Source organism: Anomaloglossus baeobatrachus, chromosome 3 (genome assembly GCF_048569485.1).
Source record: "Anomaloglossus baeobatrachus isolate aAnoBae1 chromosome 3, aAnoBae1.hap1, whole genome shotgun sequence".
Taxonomy (NCBI): domain Eukaryota; kingdom Metazoa; phylum Chordata; class Amphibia; order Anura; family Aromobatidae; genus Anomaloglossus; species Anomaloglossus baeobatrachus.
Window position 1 is genome coordinate 276,813,187 of NC_134355.1, and position 21,891 is coordinate 276,835,077.

Sequence of the window (21,891 nt, forward strand, 5' to 3'; positions counted from 1 at the left end):
GCAAGCCACAGCGCCAGCGCCTCTTTATCCCGTAATGGAAAGAAGAGCCCTTATAACACCACCTGTTGACCCAGGAAACCCAAATGCTCCCAGAGATCCAGTTATCCATGCGTATGATGTATATGTACCCTGGACTCCTGCCCAACAGATGGCTTTCCTGCAAAATACCCCTGACCCAACTCGAAACACCGTCAGTTTTTCACATTGCTTGGACCAAATACAGGTCTCTTACCGGAGCACTTGGTTGGACATGGAGGGTTTATGTAGAGTCAAATGTCTCCTGAAATGTATGCCAAACTAACTGCCCACCTGGCAGGGAATGTTCCGGCCAATACCCGGATTGTGGCATCCGGCCAAGATTTCATGACAAGACTCAATCTTTTCTGCGCCCAGGAGCAAAGGAATAAGGGCACAATGGGACCAGTGCACCAAGGTCCTGTAGAAAATGTCAGTTCATTTTACTATAGATTGATGCAGTCATTCGCAGATGAAGGACTGGACTTACAAGCGGGTGCGATACGTCGCCTCATGGTAAGATCTTTCATGGATGGAATACATGCACCTCTGGCAGATAGGTTGAAAGCGTGCTGTCATGAATGGAGAAACATGGAGGACATAGATCTTCTAGTCAATAAAGCATGTGGTTTAGAAACCGACGCAAAGGATAAGAGGACCAAGAAAGTTGTCATAGCGGCAGTAGATGGTCAGCCAGAAGTCACAAGAAGAAAGGGACCGACCTGCTACTATTGTGGGATAAAAGGACACGTGATTAGAGACTGTAGAAAGAAAAAGAGGGATATTCAAAACCAACCTGAGAGTCAGGAAAAAAAGACTGCCTGACTTGGGGCAGCACAGGATAGGGATGCCAGAGGTCCATTTATACATGTCCCCCTTCAAATTGGCAACAAGGAAATAAGGGCTCTGGTGGACTCGGGAGCCTCACGCTCCGTACTGCCCAGGGACCTGGTCCTGAAGACTCCATCTGGCCCGAGACTACTATAGTCTTCGGTTTTGATGGACAAGCCCAGTTAATCTCAATAACACATCCATTAAAGGTGAAACTGGGACCACACATATTCGTGTCCAAATTTTTAGTGTCCCCACGACAGTCTACAGCCCTAATGGGAGCAGATGTACTATCAAGATTACAAGCTAAGATTGTCTATAACGAAGATGGTTCCTCTGTCCTGCGAATTCCAGAAGATATTCCAGAAGACGTCCTGTGCACCATTCAGATGATCGAAGATTGACTAGAAATTAATGCCACACAGGAAGCAAACACGGACCCAATACTTCTCCAAGTTCCTGCGAAACTCTGGCCCACATCGAAAACTGTCCTCGGCACACTACCCGTGCCCCCCATAAAAGTATCAGTCAAACCTGGAATTACACGACCACAGTTAAGACCTCTTAACGCTCAACAGGAAGCCGCCCTGGATCATCAAATAAAAGAACTAGTGAAGTCGGGAGCTCTCAGAACTACTAAGTCTCCATACAATACTTTGCTATTTCCTGTCAAGAAGAAACAGGTGAAGAAAGGTGACTCAGTTACGTACCGCATGGTACACGATTTAAGGGCAGTAAACTCAATACTGGAGCCCCTCACTCCAGTTAATCCCAACCCACATACTCTACTCACACAGGTACCGGCTACTTCTACCCATTACATGGTCATAGATCTTGCCAACGCTTTTTTTTCGGTACCATTGGATACAGCATGTCAAGACCTCTTTGCATTCACACATAAACAAAACCAATACATGTGGACAAGGCTGCCACAAGGGATGCAGCATTCCCCTACTCTATATACTCAGGCTATGAGTAGTGTCCTTCAAGGCTGGCAGCCCCCTGACTACTGTGTTTTTCTCCAGTACGTGGATGACCTACTACTTTGCTGTCCAAGCGAAGAAGAATGTAAAAAGGCTTCAATAAGTCTTCTAATCTTCCTAGCAGAATCAGAATGCAAAACGAGTAAGGACAAGTAACAATTCTGCAAGACAAAGGTCACTTTTCTGGGTCATTGTCTCTCTGCAGGACAAAAACATCTCAGCCCGGACAGAGAAGAAGTAATCAGGAAAGCAAGCATCACTGGGAACCTCAAACAACTCAGAGGATTTGTCTGCAGACAATGGATTCCCAATGCGTCATTACTCATGCAACCATTATATGATTGCACCAAGAATGTTCCATTCGTCCTTACAGAAGAAGCTCAACAAAGCTTCCAAAAGCTCAAAAAACTAGTGATTGATGCTCCTGCTTTGGCACTACCAAATTACGATCTCAACTTTTACCTATTCGTAGTAGAACTTCAAGGATTTTCCGTAGGAGTACTCACCCAGAAGACAGAAAAACATCATATAATCAGGTACTACTCCTCTCAACTCAACACCGTCACCAGAGCAGCACCAACCTGTGTCCATGCAATCACAGCAGTTTCAAACATACTACAGAAAGCATCCGAAATCTCACTCGATTTCCCGATGACCATCCTTACCAGCCATGATATCTATGCTGTTCTCAACCAAGTGCAGCTGAAACACCTCTCCATGGCAAGACAAGTCAGACTTCAATGTGCTCTGTTACTACCCCCAAACATCTCATTCGCTCGAGTTACCAGTCTAAACCTTGCTTATCTTCTGATCTTCACCAGTTTCACCAGTTTAGAAGGGGGGACAGAGGAAGAGAGGGACAAACGTAACAACGCACCATTTGACCATGATTGTCAAGCACTCATTCTACATGAGGCGAAGCCCCTGCACAATATTCAAACAACACCACTTGCAAATCCAGACTTTGAACTTTTTGTGCATGGCAGTAGATATGCCGACGAAACAGGCAAATTTCACACCGGATTTGCGGTAGTAACCCTACATGAAGTCATAACCAGGCAACCACTACCTCTGCACATATCTGCCCAAGAAGCAGAACTTCTCGCCCTTATCTGGGCAATTGAGTTTCTGAAAGAACGAACAGTGAACATCTACACGGACTCAGCCTATGCACACGGCATTGTGCACGATTTTGGCACTATCTGGCAAACTAGAGGATTCCTAACAGTGGCAGGAAATCCCATCAGGCATGAAGCCTCAGTAAAAAAACTAATGGAAGTAGCCTTGAAATCAAAGCAGTTGGCAATCATAAAGGTTGCTGCCCCCACCAAGGCCAAAACACCCGAGGCTAGGGGAAATCACTTGGCCGACCAAACAGCAAAACAAGCAGCCTTACTCCCTTTGAAGGTGACGGAAACAGTGTCAATGATGGAGGAAAAAACACAGAACCTCTCTGAGACACAGGAAAATACCTCTGAGGAAGAAAAGGCCAGATGGCGGGCCAAGGGGGCACAAAAAGTGGAGGGGATTTGGCGCCTAAACGGACTTTCCGTCCTGCCACGCATTTGGTTCCCTGCCATTTTCCAAATACTCCACTACCCTACGCACGGTAGCACAAATTCAATCATGAACCAGATGCAATTTCATTGGGTAGCCCCGGGTTCAGGCAATACGCCTCCCAGAGAATAAAAGCTTGTCACATCTGTCAACAGCATAATCCAGGCCAACTAGCAAAAACCCCGCAAAGACACATGCTAAAGACGTTTGCCCCATTCCAAAGAGTACAAATAGACTATATCCAACTGCCAAGAAATGGAATCTACGAATTTGTACTTGTCTGTGTAGACCTCTTCTCAGGATGGCCAGAGGCCTACCCTGTCAGCTCAGCTACGGCCAAAATCACAGCAAAGAAATTGGTCTGTGAGCTGGTACCCCGGTTTGGACTCCCCAAAGTCATAGAGTCAGACAAAGGTACCCATTTTACTGGACAAAGTTTCAAAAATACCTGTTCCCTGTTAGGCATTCAGTCAGCCTTACACACACCTTACCACCCACAGTCATCAGGAAAAGTGGAAAGGTTAAATGGAACTCTAAAGCGCAAACTAGCCAAAGCAGTGGAGGAGACTGGTAGACCTTGGACAGAATGTCTCCCCATAGCTCTTTACTGTATAAGGACCACCCCGCATGGAAAGCACAGGCTCTCACCATTCGAAATACTTTTTGGAGGTGCACCCAGATTAGGATGCTACTTCCCGCAGGAATTACAACTGCAGTGTGATAGCCTAACATCTTATGTTATCTCCCTGCAGCAGAAACTAACTGAAACCCACCAAAGGGTCTATTCTTCTCTACCCGATCCTGATACCGTTCCAGGAACCCACTCCCTAAAACCTGGTGACCAGGTCTACCTGAAGAAGCACGTGAGAAAGACCCTCTAGCATCGATTCGAAGGACCTTTGACTGTCCAGCTGACCACACCGACCTCCATTAAATTAGAGGGAAGATCAACATGGGTCCACGCCAGTCACTGCAAGAAGGCATAATACTGCTGATAAGTATTTCTATGTGTACCTCCTTTCTTTCAATGTTCAACCCCGCAAACTGGTTTAAGGGAAGAGGAGGATGGTTAATGGGGATACTGCCATCAGTATTCCAAGTGCTACTCTGTTTATTAGTGGCCTATGTAGTGTATAAATTGTTAATGGCTCTGTTCTCCTGCTGCGGGATTAATAAACTATCATTTAATGTGTGCAGCAAAATGTTAGAAATGTTTTACCAGTCCGTAGTGGCAAGTGCCATCCTTTCAAAACCATATACTGGGGAAGTAGTGTCATGGTGTTTGATTCTAATAAACTCAATAAACTTATCAAGACGTAACTCTTGGTGGTGGGCCACCATCTTGACACTTTTGAGGAGGTAGTAGAGAAAAGAATTCAGAAGAAGTATATGGTATTATGAACAATAATGCACATTTATAATATGAACTGTTCATGAGACAGAGGAGTACCTTCAGCAACCGTCCAATCCTACTAAGCTATAAGAAGGAAAGATACAGAAAATCCCTTGTACTGACTTAAATAGGAATGTATAACAATTACTTAAAGGGAATCTGTCAGCAGGGTTTTGCTATGTAAACTGAGGACAGCATGCTGAAAGACTAAAAAAACAACAAAAAGCAACTGTGCTTCTCTTAGCAGTGTGTAATTGTTTGCATAAACTAAAGGGTTTATTACCATACTAGAAGGTGGCCCGATTCTACGCATCGGGTATTCTAGAATTTACGTATTGTGTAGTTAATGTATGATTTTTGTTATATATATATAGATGTTGTTGTCTGTAGTTACCAAGTGTTTGTGTAGGCGCTGTACATATTCTGGGTGTTGTCTGGGTGTGGCGGGGGGTGAGAGCGGTGTTGTTTGTGTGTTGCGTGTGTTGCGTTATTTGTGGAGCGCTGTGTGTCTGCAGCGTTGTGTGTGTGTGTTGCGCGGTTTGTGTGGGTGTGGAGTGCGTGTGTGTGTTTTGGGGGGAGGTATGTTTTGTGCAATGTGTGTGTTGTGCGGCATGTGCGTATATTTGTGCCGCGGTGTTTGTGTGTTGGGTGTTGTGTGTGTGCGGCGTTGTCTGTGTGTGTGGATGTCTGTGTAGGGCAGTGTTTGTGGTTCCCAGTGTGTGTGTGGTGTGTTATGCAGTGTGTGTGTGGCAGTGTGTGTGTGTGTGTTTTGGGGGGAGGTGTGCACCCCCATCGTGCTCCATCCCCCATGCTGCGCACCCCCCATCGTGCTCCATCCCCCATGCTGCGCACCCCCCATCGTGCTCCATCCCTACTCCCCATTGTGCTCCATCCCCCATGCTGTGTACTCCCCATCGTGCTCCATCCCCCATGCTGCTCACTCCCCATCGTGCTCCATCCCCCATGCTGCGCACTCCCAAACGTGCTCCATCCCCCATGCTGCGCACTCCCCATCGTGCTCCATCACCCATGCTGCGCACTCCCCATCATGCTCCATCCCCCATGCTGCACACTCCCCATCGTGCTCCATGCCCAATGCTGCGCACCCCCATCGTGCTCCATCCCCCATGCTGCGCACCCCCATCGTGCTCCATCTCCCATGCTGCACACTCCCCATCGTGCTCCATCCCCCATGCTGCGCACGATGCCCCCATCGTGCTCCATCCCCCATGCTGCGCACTCCCCATCGTGCTCCATCTCCCATGCTGCGCACTCCCCATCGTGCTCCATCCCCCATGCTGCGCACTCCCCATCGTGCTCCATCTCCCATGCTGCGCACTCCCCATCATGCTCCATCCCCCATGCTGCGCACCCCCCATTGTGCTCCATCCCCACTCCCCATTGTGCTCCATCCCCCATGCTGCGTACTCCCCATCGTGCTCCATCCCCCATTCTGCGCACTCCCCATCGTGCTCCATCCCCCATGCTGCGCACTCCCCATCGTGCTCCATCTCCCATGCTGCGCACTCCCCATCGTGCTCCATCCCCCATGCTGCGCACTCCCCATCGTGCTCCATCACCCATGCTGCGCACTCCCCATCGTGCTCCATCCCCCATGCTGCACACTCCCCATCGTGCTCCATGCCCCATGCTGCGCACCCCCCATCGTGCTCCATCCCCCATGCTGCGCACCCCCCATCGTGCTCCATCCCCCATGCTGTGCACTCCCCATCGTGCTCCATCTCCCATGCTGCGCACTCCCCATCGTCCTCCATCCCCCATGCTGCGCACTCCCCATCGTGCTCCACAGTCACACATCAGACAGTATACACGCACACATCTGATCACATACACTCACACACACATCCCACTTCTCCCTGTGCCCACCGGTGGGCGGTCCCAGCAGCTGTGCTGCACGTCGTGCTCCTCTGCCGACACTCACAGATCCGATCGCATACACACACACACACTGACACATCAGAACACACTCACACACATCCGATCGCATACACTCACACACATACACACACACACTCACACATCAGAACACACTCACACACATCCGATCGCATACACTCACACACACACACTGAAGATATCGCACATACGCGCTAACACAATCACAACATCTGGAGATACCACATGCTTCCGGCCATGTGATCCTCCGGCAGGTCACTGGAAGGTCACTGCACAGTATCACCGCCGAGAAGCAAGCAATATCACGGGATGTTGTGACTATGTGAATGCGATCTGATGTGTGTGTGAGGTGTGTGTGTGAGAGTGAATGTGATCTGATGTGTGTGTGTGTCTGTTCTCACCTGTGAGTCGGGTCTCTGTATCGGTTCGGGGAATGCGTGCGTGAGGGGGCGGGGCGTGGCTGAGTTGCCAATGCCTGCAGGGGGCCGGGGCGAGAGGCCAATCCGTGTGGGGGCGGAGCCTGGGCGAGTGGCCAATCCGTGCGGGGGGAGGAGCCGAGGCGAGGCGAACGGCCAATCTGTGAGGCGGGGCGGAGCCGAGGCGAGACGAGTGGCCAGCGGGGGGGGGCGGAGCCGAGGCGAGGCAAACGGCCAATCCGTGCGGGGGGGCGGAGCCGAGGCGAGGCGAGTGGCCAATCCGCTGTTTGTTACTGTAAGGACACAATTTTGGAGCAAGACAGACAGACAGACAGACAGAATAAAGGTGGTGTCACACACAGCGACAACGACGTCGCTGCTACGTCACCATTTTCTGTGACGTTGCAGCGACGTCCCGTCGCTGTCGCTGTGTGTGACATCCAGCAACGAGCTGGCCCCTGCTGTGAGGTCGCCGCTCGTTGCTGAATGTCCAGCTTCATTTTTTGGTCGTCGCTCTCCCGCTGTGACGCACACATCGCTGTGTGTGACAGCGAGAGAGCGATGAAATGAAGCGAGCAGGGAGCAGGAGCCGGCATCTGGCAGCTGCGGTAAGCTGTAACCAAGGTAAACATCGGGTAACCAAGGTGGTTACCCGATATTTACCTTAGTTACCAGCCTCCGCCGCTCTCGCTGCCAGCGCCGGCTCCTGCTCTGTGCACATTTAGCTGCAGTACACATCGTGTAATTAACCCGATGTGTACTGTAGCTAGGAGAGCAGGGAGCCAGCGCTAAGCAGTGTGCGCGGCTCCATGCTCTCTGCACTGTGACATGTAGCTGCAGTACACATCGGGTTAATTAACCCGATGTGTACTGTAGCTGGGAGAGCAAGGAGCCAGCGCTCAGTGTGCGCAGCTCCCTGCTCTCTGCACATGTTGCAGCACTGTCGTTATGATCGCTGCTTCGGCTGCTGTGTTTGACAGCTAAGCAGCTGTGGCGCCCCTGACCTGGTCAGGCACCACTGAGTACTGCACCCATGCTGGAGACAGTACAAAACAGGTAATCCAGAAGGCTGACCGAGGTGTGACTACACAGGCGCATAGTGATCAGGTCTCACACATTTACCTTTGAGAGGACCCCTGGGGATCCCAGGAGGGGGCGAAGCCTCCATCTCCACTCGAGGGGTGTGGTAGAGAGCCTGGTTGCTAGGTGACGTAGGCAAGAACAGGAGAGGAGGGAAGAGTGAGCCGAAGACAGTTGAGTGGTGAAGTTCAGGGAGGGCAGAAGCAGACCCTGTAGCTCTACACAATTCTGACAACGTACGCGCAGTGACTACCGACGGGGGAGAACGGTCACCTGGTAGTGCTGCCTGAAATCCACACACGGCAAAAGAGAGAGAGCAACGGAGTGGAAAGTAAGGAGACTGTCAGGGAGATACCAGGCCCAAACGGGTAACAGGTCCCAGTGCAGGGATAGATCCACCTGTCCTTTGCCAAACCTGCATGAGGGGGCACTTTACACCCCCAAGACAACACCACAGAGTCCGCAGCCACGTAGCAAAGTGAGGGCCCATAGCTCACAGGAGGCAAGCAGCCGGAGTGACCTGGTCCAGGCTACAAGCAAACGGGCCAAAAAGAAGGGGAGAGAGGCACCAGCAACTTCCCTGGGCGACCCCAGCAGGGCTTCAAGCAGGGGTTACCCCAAAACACAACGGGCTAAGGAAGGCGAGTTGGTAGCCACCCTCATAAGTCAGCCTGAAGGACACCTGGTTCCAGCCTGGTTCATCCCAGCTACGCCCGGGTTACTCACCCTGCCACCATCAGTGAGTAAAATCCCTGAAAGACATCCTGCTTGTGCGTGTGAGTCATTCTGCGACTTGTAGTTCCACACACCTACACGGGACCCTGGGGCATGCCTCACTCTCAGGAGGCTATTACAACTGACTGCACCTACTATCAGCCCCAGGCACCCCTAACCTGCAGTGGCGGTCCCCACTGACCGCAATTCTGAGAGTGGCGTCACGACAATCAAAATAGAGGATTTCCTACCTGTGACAAGATCCAGCCGCGTGGAGTCCCTGAAGGTAATGCACCTCTGCACCGACACCGAACCTCGGGGCCCCACACTTCTGGCGTCACGAACAGGATAAGGACTAGACCTGTTCAGACAGGTGACCATGTGCCTGGGCGGTCCGCTTGGAAAATTGGAAGCGCCGCCATATTGCCACCATGAAAAGCGCGCTGAAAAACAACAGCAGCCCGCGCTGGGAGAAGTTACCGCCCACGAAGAGGTGTGGCTACCCAGAGATCCCCTGAAGGGTCCTGGCCTCGCGAGTGATGAGAGCGGAGGCGTTCAGAGACGTCGGGAAAGAAAGGGAGCCAGAAGCCTGCTACTAGAAGAAGGAGACGCAGAGGAAATGGCGTCTGAACGCAGAGACCCAGAGCCAGGCTCCGCTGCCTGGTGGTCTCGGGAACTTGCCCAGTTTTGCGACCAACTGGAGGCCAGGGTCGTATGGCAGATCAGCGAGGGACGCACGGAGCTCCTGGAGATGGCTGCAGCGGTTCAGGCCTATGAGAGGGGAACCGCACGACGAGTGCCAGACCGAGCGGCGACGACTCAGACCCCGATGATGTTACCGATGGGTGAGTCCTGTGTTGCCCCTGTCAGCGCGAGTGCCCCGACCCCTGCTGCCATGCCCGCGGTCCCTGAAGAGGCGCCCGGCGCGGCGACGCTGAATCAGGCCGCAGCCACGCCAGGTGCGGCCCGCCGAGCCCAGGCCGCCGCAACGATGCCCAGCCCGGCCCGCAAAGATCCGGCTGCCACCGCGACCCTCCTCCACGCCGCAGGTGCGACCCGCCAAGACCAGGCCGCAGAAGCGCCCAGCCCGGCCCGCACAGATCCCATCGCAGCTGCGACGCCAATCCAGGCCGCAGAAGCGCCCAGCCCGGCCCGCACAGATCCCATCGCAGCTGCGACGCCAATCCAGGCCGCCGCAGCGATGCCCTGCTCGGCCCGCCAAGACCAGGCCGCTGCCACGCCAGGCTCGGCCCGCCAAGACCAGGCCGCTGCCACGCCAGGCTCGGCCCGCCAAGACCAGGCCGCTGCCACGCCAGGCTCAGCCCGCCAAGACCAGGCCGCTGCCACGCCAGGCTCGGCCCGCCAAGACCAGGCCGCTGCCACGCCAGGCTCGGCCCACCAAGACAAGACTGTACAATTATTTACCCCGGCCTGCCAGGTCAGAGCAGACACCGCTCCCCAGCCCAAGGAAGTCCCTGCTAGGAAGTCCCTGCTGGGGGAGGACCCCGAATACTGGAGGCTGAAGGCTGAGCTAGAGGCCCACTTCCCAAAGGAGATGGTGGACCGGTATCTGCTCCCTCCGCATACTCACAGGAAGACTCCTGCAACATTCATGCCAAAGGGTCCCCCGCCCTGGCCTGCTGATGAAAATCCATCCCTAGCGCTGCCACAAGAGGAGTGCCCAGAAGAACTAAGGGGGAGGGGAGGCCAGGAAGCTGAGAAGCTGACCCCAGAGCCATCAGCAGTGGATGCAGCACCAGTCCAAGAGCCAGAGATGCTGCCGTACTCCCGCTGGGATGAAGAGGGCCCGACATCCTCCGCTGAGGAAGATTTGTCCAGATACATCACCTGGGAGCCTGCAAGCGGGGAGATAGCAGCCAGGCCGGACCCAGCCCGCAGGACACGGCGCCGCAGCAGAACAAGGGATCCACCTGCACAGCAGTCTCCCGAGAAGAAGGACGAGGTCACGGCCAGAGTCTTGGAGGAAAAGCGGTCCCTGAGAAGGGCCAAATAGCAGGTCAGAGGCCCACTTTGTCGAGGAGTTGTAGAAGACTTCAATCTAAGGTCTGGATATGGCTTTATAGTAGCCCCTGGTGTAAAAGAGGGCATCTTTGTGAACAGAAGGGATGTTAGAGCACATTTACCTAGAGGACATCCAGGAAGAAACCTACAGATAGGAGACTCAGTAGAATTCACAAAGCACCAAGGAGAACGCGGATGGTACGCACTAGATGTCACACCCTGCCCCAGAAATCCCTACAGCAAACCTGCTATCTCAACAACAGGAGATGAAGATACAGAAAAAGAAATAGACGACAGAAACCTAGAAAATGTCAGGTGCCAAAGCCCAATAGGCAAAAGCCCTGGTGGAATGGAGTAGATAAAAGTAAAGAAAACTACAGCAGTTTGAAAAGTTTTGCAACGTTCAAGTTTAAGCACGTGCCCACATGAACTTGTGTGAGAAACCCTTTTGCACTCTAACCCATGAACCTTAAGGCTATGAACTGGCTATAGCCACAAACTCTCGCAGTGTTTATAGTTACCCCAGAGGTACAACCACTACCAGGGAGCACGCCTGTTTATGGGGCCTGGCTCTCCACCACAAAGAGGGTACCTGGTCAGCACCAACTGTGGAGGCCGCCTCTGCATCCTGCCAGAAGAGGCTGAAGGCGCGGCTCCACCAGGCCAGGTATACCCTGAAACCACCAGACCATGAAAGCCGCCTTTACATCCTGCCAGAAGTGGCTGAAGGCGCGGACAACGGGAGAGGCAGATGGGAAGAAAGGTCTGGGGAAGCTGATGGCCCAGACCTGGTTACCAAAAGAAACCGGTGACCTGCCGCCTGAGAGGGTTTAGGGTGGGTTAACGGACTTGTGGGTGGAGGGTGGTGATGTATGGTACCTGATGGTTTTAAAACGTTTTACCATGTTTTACTGTTTTACTCATTTTAAAATGTTGTCTTGCAGCCCGAGGACGTGCTGGTGATAACTAAGGGGGAATGTGGCGCCCCTGACCTGGTCAGGCACCACTGAGTACTGCACCCATGCTGGGGACAGTACAAAACAGGTAATCCAGAAGGCTGACCGAGGTGTGACTACACAGGCGCATAGTGATCAGGTCTCACACATTTACCTTTGAGAGGACCCCTGGGGATCCCAGGAGGGGGCGAAGCCTCCATCTACACTCGAGGGGTGTGGTAGAGAGCCTGGTTGCTAGGTGACGTAGGCAAGAACAGGAGAGGAGGGAAGAGTGAGCCGAAGACAGTTGAGTGGTGAAGTTCAGGGAGGGCAGAAGCAGACCCTGTAGCTCTACACAATTCTGACAACGTACGCGCAGTGACTACCGACGGGGGAGAACGGTCACCTGGTAGTGCTGCCTGAAATCCACACACGGCAAAAGAGAGAGAGCAACGGAGTGGAAAGTAAGGAGACTGTCAGGGAGATACCAGGCCCAAACGGGTAACAGGTCCCAGTGCAGGGATAGATCCACCTGTCCTTTGCCAAACCTGCATGAGGGGGCACTTTACACCCCCAAGACAACACCACAGAGTCCGCAGCCACGTAGCAAAGTGAGGGCCCATAGCTCACAGGAGGCAAGCAGCCGGAGTGACCTGGTCCAGGCTACAAGCAAACGGGCCAAAAAGAAGGGGAGAGAGGCACCAGCAACTTCCCTGGGCGACCCCAGCAGGGCTTCAAGCAGGGGTTACCCCAAAACACAACGGGCTAAGGAAGGCGAGTTGGTAGCCACCCTCATAAGTCAGCCTGAAGGACACCTGGTTCCAGCCTGGTTCATCCCAGCTACGCCCGGGTTACTCACCCTGCCACCATCAGTGAGTAAAATCCCTGAAAGACATCCTGCTTGTGCGTGTGAGTCATTCTGCGACTTGTAGTTCCACACACCTACACGGGACCCTGGGGCATGCCTCACTCTCAGGAGGCTATTACAACTGACTGCACCTACTATCAGCCCCAGGCACCCCTAACCTGCAGTGGCGGTCCCCACTGACCGCAATTCTGAGAGTGGCGTCACGACAATCAAAATAGAGGATTTCCTACCTGTGACAAGATCCAGCCGCGTGGAGTCCCTGAAGGTAATGCACCGCTGCACCGACACCGAACCTCGGGGCCCCACAAAGCGATCATAACAGCGACTTACAAGGTCGCTGCTACGTCACAGAAAATGGTGACGTAACAGCGACGTCGTTGTCGCTGTCGTTTAGTGTGACCCCAGCTTAAGGCAATTATATATATAGATGATTACCATTACAGGACTATAAACTCACTTGCACAGCAGTCCAACCCACCCCCTGTTGTGATTGACACCTCACTGTCAATGCACAATCTCCATTGAGAGCCTGGTGTGGGAGGTGACAGCTCTGATGTATTCCTGAATCTAAATTATTTGACTGATTCAGAACGGCTGCACCCAGTAATCAATGTGATACACCACTGGATTCAGATTCTCCTTGCCTACATTATGATGCTTAAAAATAAAATATGGCACTCTCGGGATTAGGTGCACAGACAGGGTCCCAGTCCTTAGTATAAATATATAAGAAATGAGGCCCTCAACAAGGCATATATGCAAGATGATAGGTGCTTTTATTATGAAAATCCAAACATACTTGTACAAAATAGGGATGTTTCGGTCAATGGTAGACCTTTATCAAACAAGCATTACAAAAAAAACTAATACAAATAATATATATATGAAAATATGTGACAACAAAAAAATAACAAAACCGAACATAGCAATAAGCAATAATAGCATACAATGTATAAAGACAATTACAAGCATTAGGGAAGACCACAGTCTGTAGTAACCATATATCCATATATATATCAATATAAGAGTAATCTAGCCTTCTGTACACACCTCCATACCAGCTATTCTGGTAAAAGCTTATAAATACTTTTATTTTTTCTTATGACAGGGCTTCCCTGTGCAGTCTTATCATATCTTTGCAACTATATTACTCATACCTGCTCAGATCAGCATCTTTTGAGATTATGAACATCCAGACTAGATTCCATCCGTGTTACTGCATGTCTACATACCTGCTTTATGTATTATTCTAGTTTTATGAGCTCTTATATTGATATGTATGGATATATAGTCACTACAGACTGTGGTGTTCCCTAATGCTTGTAAACTTCTATATACATTGTATGCTATTATTGTTTATTGTTAGGCCATGAGTGTACGTGCGTAGCATCATACCCAGAGGTCATCTTTTTAAAGTAGTCATATGAGTGCTGCCAACATTGCTACAGAGGTTACAGGGGTGGGTGATCCAGCTGTCTGTGCAAAGACCATCCATCACACACTGCAACACATTGGCCTGCATGACTGTTGTTTCAGAAGGAAGCCTCTTCTAAAGATGATGCACAAGAAAGTCAGCAAACAGTTTGCTGAAGATAAGCAGACTAAGGACATGTATTAAGGTCCAGTCACACTAAGCAACTTACCAGCGATCCCAACAACGATAGGGATCGCTGGTAAGTTGCTAGGAGGTTGCTGGTGAGATGTCACACTGCGACGCTCCAGCGATCCCACTAGCAACCTGACCTGGCAGGGATCGCTGGAGCGTCGCTACACGAGTTGCTGGTGAGCTCACCAGCAACCAGTGACCAGCCCCCAACGCCGCGTGGAAGATGTTGCGCTTGGTAACTAAGGTAAATATCGGGTAACCAACCCGATATTTACCTTGGTTACCAGCGCACGGAGCTACACGTGCAGAGAGCAGGGAGCAGCGCACACTGAGCGCTGGCTCCCTGCTCTCCTAGTTACAGCACACATTGAGTTAATTACCCGATGTGTGCTGCAGCTAAATGTGCACAGAGCAGGGAGCAGCGCACAATGCTTAGCGCTGGCTCCCTGCTCTCCTAGCTACAGCACACATCGGGTTAATTAACCCGATGTGTCCTGCAGCTACATGTGCACAGAGCAGGAGCTGGCACTGACAGTGAGAGCGACGGAGGCTGGTAACAAAGGTAAATATCGGGTAACCAAGGACAGGGCTTCTTGGTTACCCGATGTTTACTGTGGTTACCAGCCTCCGCAGAAGCCGGCTCCTGCTGCCTGCACATTTAGTTGTTGCTGTCTCGCTGTCACACACAGCGATGTGCGCTTCACAGCGGGACAGCAACAACTAAAAAATGGCCCAGGACATTCAGCAACAACCAGCGACCTCACAGCAGGGGCCAGGTTGTTGCTGGATGTCACACACAGCAACATCGCTAGCAACGTCACAAAAGTTGTTCGTTAGCAGCGATGTTGCTAGCGATGTTGCTTAGTGTGACGGGGCCTTTACTGTAACCATGGACTGTGGTCTAGTGAGACCAAGATAAAGTTATTTGGTTCAGATGTTGTCAAACATGTGTTGTGGCAAAACGTTGAGGAGTACAAAGACAAGGTTGTCCTGCCTACAGTCGAGCATGGTGGTGGGAGGGTCATGGTTTGAGGTTGCATAAATCCTGTCAGCTGTGGGGGGCTACAGTTGATTGAGGAACCAGGCATGCCAACATATACTGTGACATACTGAAGCAGAGCATGATGCCTCCCTTTGTATATCTACATGACGACGACGCCAAACACACCTCCAACTCCACCACTGCCTTACTAAAGAAACTGAGGGTAAAGGTGCTGGACTGGCCAAGCATGCCTCCAGACCTAAACCCTATTGAACATCTGCAGGGAATCCTCAATCGGAAGGTGGAGGAGCTCAAGGTGTTTAACATCCACCAGCTCCGTTATGCCATCATGGTGGAAGCAAGAGAATCCAGTAGCTCCTGTGAAGCTCTAGTGACCTTCATGCACAAGAGAGTTAAGGCACTGCTGGAAAATAATGTTGGACACAAAAAATATTCACAGTTTGGGCACTATGTGGCCATTTTTACTTTGGGGTGTACTCATTTTTGTTGCCAGCAGTTTAGACATTAATGGTTGTATGTTGAGTTATTTAGATGGTCACTAAATTTACACTGTTATACAAGCTGTACACTGACTACATTACATTGTATCAAAGTGTCATATCTTCAGTGTTGTCCAATGAAAAGATATAATAAAATCTTTACAAAAATGTGAGGGGTGTACTCACTTTTTGTGACATACGGTGGATGAAAATTGGCTGAAAATTTACTAATAAATTGTTCACGTTTTTTGGATGAATCTCAGATAATTTGTCATAAGCTTGTTTGTAGTCATCCTTATATATAGAAAAAAAGTTCTTCTCATGTCACAGTCATTGATTTTTTGTTTAAATCAGATCCATTAAGACTACTTTCACACATCCGGTTTGAGCACTGCGGCTCAATCCGGCTGTGAAAACTATGCAACGGATGCGGCGAAAACACCGCATCCTTTGCATACGTTTTTACATGCGGCCCGTCCGGGTTTTTCCGGTTGCGGCACGCTACTGAGCATGCGCAGTGGAAAAAAATGCATGCGGCGAGCGGATGCGGTTTTTTCCGCATCGCGCGGCTTTCGGCCTCCATAGGTATGTATTGAAAAATGCGCCGCAGTGGCCGGATGCGGCGCGATGCGGTGGTTTTTGCCGGAGCAAAAAACGTTGCAGGGAACGTTCGATCCGGCCGCGGCATCGGCTAAATCTGCCGCATGTGGCAAAAACCGGACCGAACGCAAGCCCCTGCGGCACAATACGGCACTAATGTAAGTGTATGCAAAAAAAAACCGCAGCCGGCGTTACAAAAGCTGGTTGCGGTTTTTCTGCAGAACGCCGTATTGTGCCGCAGAGCAAAAATCTGGATGTGTGAAAGTAGCCTAAATAGATCAAAATCCTATTATTTTGTCATCCATATAATTGATCTGATTTTTGTTACAATTGACACCTGTTGCCAATTGTCATCCAGAAATTGAACTCTGAATGTGCATGCTACAAAACTGTGCAGGAAAAAAAAAAACAAAAAGTCTGTGCGCTGAAGCCCTTAGTATTTTGTAGGAGAGGTTCTGATTAGCAAAGATAAAATACGCAAAAAGCTTGGGCAGGCTTGAATTTACAGAATGCAAATTAAAAATTCTGTGACATTCTGCTCACTATAGATATATTCACCCTGACCATAGTAATCTGATGGATCTGTCACGCTCAGTATGATTCATCATGACCTTTTCCTATCTCTACTGATAACAATTGGTCTGTAAAGTAGCCTCTCTTGTCCTGGATAGAATACCAAGGCACTCTATAATACTTTAGCCATCAAAAGCAATGGAGACATAATGGAAATTTACCAATGAATATGTGAATGAACAACTGTTCAGATAAAAAAAAAAACAAAACAAAACAGGAGCTTATTAGCCCAAAGTAGCAGGTTCAACATTTCGGTTCTGAAGTGTGAACCTTTCTCAAGCGATAAACTACTATATATATATATATATATATATATATATATATATATATATATATATATAGTTTATCTCAAAACTTGAGATCAAAATTAGAGAACAATACAGTTTCCTAAATGTTAAGGTCATTGTGCAGTCCTATGTGATTATATAATAATATGCAGTATTTTAAGCTTATTTCATAAATTGAGTTTATTCTAAAGCACATACTTAAAATGTAAATAAGATTAATGAAAAAGAACACAGAATACACTTTCAGATACCTGCAAGTTATTGATGTTAATCTGGCACTTGGTGCTAATTTCCTTATCTGTCAAATTCTCTGGAACTGGCAGCCTAAGGGTACCTTCACACTTAGCGATGCAGCAGCGATCCGACCAGCGATCTGACCTGGTCAGGATCGCTGCTGCATCGCTACATGGTCGCTGGTGAGCTGTCAAACAGGCAGATCTCACCAGCGACCAGTGAACAGCCCCCAGGCAGTAGCGACGTGCAAGCGACGCTGCGCTTGCACGGAGCCGCCGTCTGGAAGCTGCGGAGACTGGTAACTAAGGTAAACATCGGGTATGGTTACCCGATGTTTACATTAGTTACCAGCGCACACTGCTTAGCGCTGGCTCCTTGCTCTCCTAGCTGCTGTACACATCGGGTTAATTAACCCGATGTGTACAGCAGCTACATGTGCAGAGAGCCGGAGCCGGCAGCACAGGCAGCGTGAGAGCTGCAGAGGCTGGTAACTAAGGTAAATATCGGGTAACCACCTTGGTTACCCGATGTTTATCTTGGTTACAAGCTTACCTCAGCTGTCAGACGCCGGCTCCTGCTCCCTGCTCGCTTCATTTGTCGCTCTCTCGCTGTCACACACAGCGATCTGTGTGTCACAGTGGGAGAGCGCCTTTGAAGAAAACGAACCAGGGCTGTGTGTAACGAGCAGCGATCTCGCAGCAGGGGCCAGATCGCTGCTCAGTCAAGAAGGGTAATCCCGGCACACAGCATATGAAAAAATGGTAAGTCCAGGTATGGTATGCTTGAACAAAATTTCTTTATTTTTCAACAATTATTGTACTGCCCGCCCAACGTTTTGGCTCACGCAGGAGCCTTCATCAGGGGTCAAGAGCAATAAGAAAAAGAGATATGGTATACAAAGAAAAACAAACAGAAACAGTGTTTACAAAATGCATCATAACATTACATCAAACAAGTAACAAGGTAAGTAACCTATTGGGGACTATGCAAAAGAGGGGGAAACCATTGTCGTAGTGTGAGGGGTAACCTAAAGGGATCTAACCGCTAGAAAAGGAGAAATCCTATGAGTATGAAGGGTGAAAGGAGGAAGAGAACAATGCAAGGAAAAAAGAGATATAGTGAGAAGGAGAGGGAAACAGGGAAAAGAGCGAAGCTGAAAAGTATGCAATAGTCAAGAAGTAAAGGAAAAAAAGGGAAACATACCCGTGAAAATGGTTATAATGGTTATAATGAAGAATCATGTAGGTACAGCAGGACCTATGAGCAAGAGGAAAATATAAGGAAAAAAAGGGGGAGGAAAAAAAGGGAGATGCATAAGATGTCACCAAGTGTAACTAAGGTGGTAAAAGTAGTAGGACCATGTTTGACTTACTTAGTAAAGTCAGCAGATGGATTAGTCCAACAGGAGGAATTGGTTGCTACCGATAAGGTAGGCAAGGAAAACCCTGATATGAGGACATATAATTAGTATAGGTGGAGAAAGAGTTAAAGGGACAACAGGAAAAAAAGGGGGAAGGGGGGGGGGGAAAACAAGAGGGGGTTGTATATAACGATACATACCAAAAAGGGAGGGTGAGGTAGGCATATAATGAGAAGGGGCTCACACTGTAGTATAGGATATAAGGTGAATGCTGTCAAAGGAGAACAGTATCAGTAAAAAGTGTAAATAATGAGTAAAGTAGAATATAGGGAAGGGGATACATACCAAAGGGACATAGTCATATGTGTGCTGCGATTATCAATCATATGCAATATGACAAATGGATGGGCAATATGACATCCGTGATACTAGGGAAAGAAAAGGAGATCATGACTATCAAGGTATGTAAAAGGCAAAAAAGGAGGAGGCAAGGAAAGGATAAGAACATACCTAGGGGCCTCTGGATAAGGGTGAGAGCACCAAGAAAAGGCCTGTAAAGTATCAGGGAGTAAAGTAAGTCACATGAAAAAAGAAACCGAAGTAGAGCAAAGTAAAGCATCATAGCAAAAAGGTCTTACCTAGAGTGGCATGGTAGTGTAATAACTACGTGGTGGGAGCCCAGGGACTGTGTAGGAAGTGAGCCTCTATATACAGGCACTTGAATCTCCATTGGTGGAGTGTGAGTCACCGCTATCAGGTGTGGAGGGGAGTCCTGAGTGCGTGCAAGACACGCAGCCGACGCCCACCAGTGGGCGGGGTAAAGGCGGTCGGTGCGTGCTGATGCCCCCATACAGGAGTAGCAGTGTGGATGTGTAGGCGTGTGCGTGACGCGCGGCCCCCGCCACGCCCACCGTGGGCGGGACATCGGCGGGCGGCTCGCGCCAGGCACACACGGAGAGGAGGTGACAGGAGGGCGTACGCGTGACGCGCGGCGGCCGCCACGCCCCTGTGGGCGGGGTATAGGCGGGGGACGCGTGCCAGGCAAACGCCCACACTGTGTGATGAGTCAGGAGTGATGACGCGCTGATGACGTGCAAGCGCATGCGCGTTGCACAATACCCAATCCATGCTCCAGTATATGGAGCGTGGATGGGCGGCGTGGAACGGGCGCATGCGCCGTGCGATGGGATAAGTGATGACAGCGTTATCCGAAGTAACTCTTTGTGGTTGAGAGATCCTAGGTGAGACAGATAGACAGCTGTGGAGCATGCTGGAGCGAAGACGGCCAGAGTGCATGCTATAAGACTTGTGGAGGGTGTTCTAGGATATCTAAAAAAGAAGGGATAAAATATGCAATTAAAACCCAAAAGTAAAGTCACATACATGGGATTACATAAGTGATAAGATAAATAAGTGCTAACATCTTTATCTCAAATGACATTATGAACTAGTGAAATATAAACTAATGAGATATGAAGCACATGATAATAGTACCAAAACATGATACAGTATGTCATGGAGGAGACAATCGATACACATAACAGGAAAATGTGATAATATAAAATGTAAAATACAGAGCTGTAGAGGATATAAGGACAAGCGAATACCGTAACATCAAGGATAGGTATCATGGATACGTAAAGGACTCCTATAGAACCTCATAAAACAATGAAAAATAGAAATATTAGCAGACAATTTCATATTCCCTGTTGAAGCCCCATGGGCTCCAGGGTTTTGAGTGTGTGGATCCAGAAGGCTTCTCGTAGTTTAAGCCTCTGGATCCGGCTGCCACCTCTGCGAATGGGGGGGACATGTTCGATCACCTGATACCGCAACTGGGCTATGAATGGTTATGTGAAATAAAATGAAAGGGGATAGGTAGTAAGGTTTGTTTACAGCGAATTGTGGATTTATGCTTGCTTATTCGGTCTCGGATATGTTGGGTCGTCTCCCCAACATATCCGAGACCGCAGGGGCACTTGATGAGATAAACGACATACGAAGAGTCGCATGTAAAAAGACCCTTAATGGGAAATTGCTGACCGGTATGAGGATGGGTGAAAGTATGCCCCTTAGTCACATTAGAGCATTGTGTACAGCCTAGACAGGGAAAGGTTCCATTCCTCTGTGTGGTCAGAGTGGGCTGAAGGTGAAGGGGTTTAGAGGAACCGATGTCGGCTCTTACCAAATGGTCTCTTAGATTTTTAGATTTCTTATGACAGAAGAGTGGAGGATGACAGAATTCCGAAATAGATGGATATGACCGGGAGAGTAAAGGCCAGTGTTGGCGAATAATATTGCGAATGGGTATCTTGAAAGGATGATATGTTGACACAAAAGGAATCCTCGTGGGCATAGGGATTCTAGGAATGTTAGCGGTAGGTAACACCTTATGGTGGGATATATGCGGTGGATAACCCCGTTCCTGAAATTTCAGGCTCATGTCAACATGACGAGTATTTCTAGTCTCCGGGTCGGATACAATGCGAGCGATCCTATGGTGTTGAGAAAGGGGTAGGGAATTCTTCATGTGTTTGGGATGACTGCTAGTGTAGTGTAAGAGGCTATTGCGGTCAGTGGGCTTGGTGTATAAGTCAGTAAGTATGTGACCATCTCTGTCCAGTGTTACAGTGGTGTCCAGGAAATTGATGGATCTGGGGTCATGATGTAATGTAAAGGTGAGGGTAGGGATACATCCATTCAGAGAGTCAAAAAATGCAAGAAGTTCAGGGAGCTCACCGTGCCAGATGACAAATACGTCGTCTATATAGCGTTTCCAAGTCAGTACGTGAGACTGGAATAATGGAGAGTTATAAACATGGCGATCCTCGAACCAAGCCATAAAAATGTTGGCATAGGGGGGTGCCACATTCGACCCCATCGCAGTACCTTTCCGCTGGATGTAGTATTGGTCGCCAAATAGAAAAAAATTGTGTTCCAATACAATGCGTAGGAGGTCTTGGCAAAAAGTATGTTGCTGCTCAGAAAAAGGGCTGTATCGTTCGAGGAACCAGTTAA

General features: G+C 49.6%; 1 long non-coding RNA gene across 1 annotated transcript; it reads right to left on the reverse strand.

Annotated features, from left to right (window-relative positions):
- Positions 1-19,087: 19,087 nt before the first annotated feature.
- On the reverse strand, positions 19,088-19,988 carry LOC142295183 (uncharacterized). The gene is made up of 3 exons (XR_012751391.1): positions 19,384-19,988; positions 19,219-19,301; positions 19,088-19,144 (listed from the first exon to the last, which is right to left on the reverse strand). It is a non-coding gene; the product is annotated as an uncharacterized LOC142295183 (long non-coding RNA).
- Positions 19,989-21,891: the final 1,903 nt, after the last annotated feature.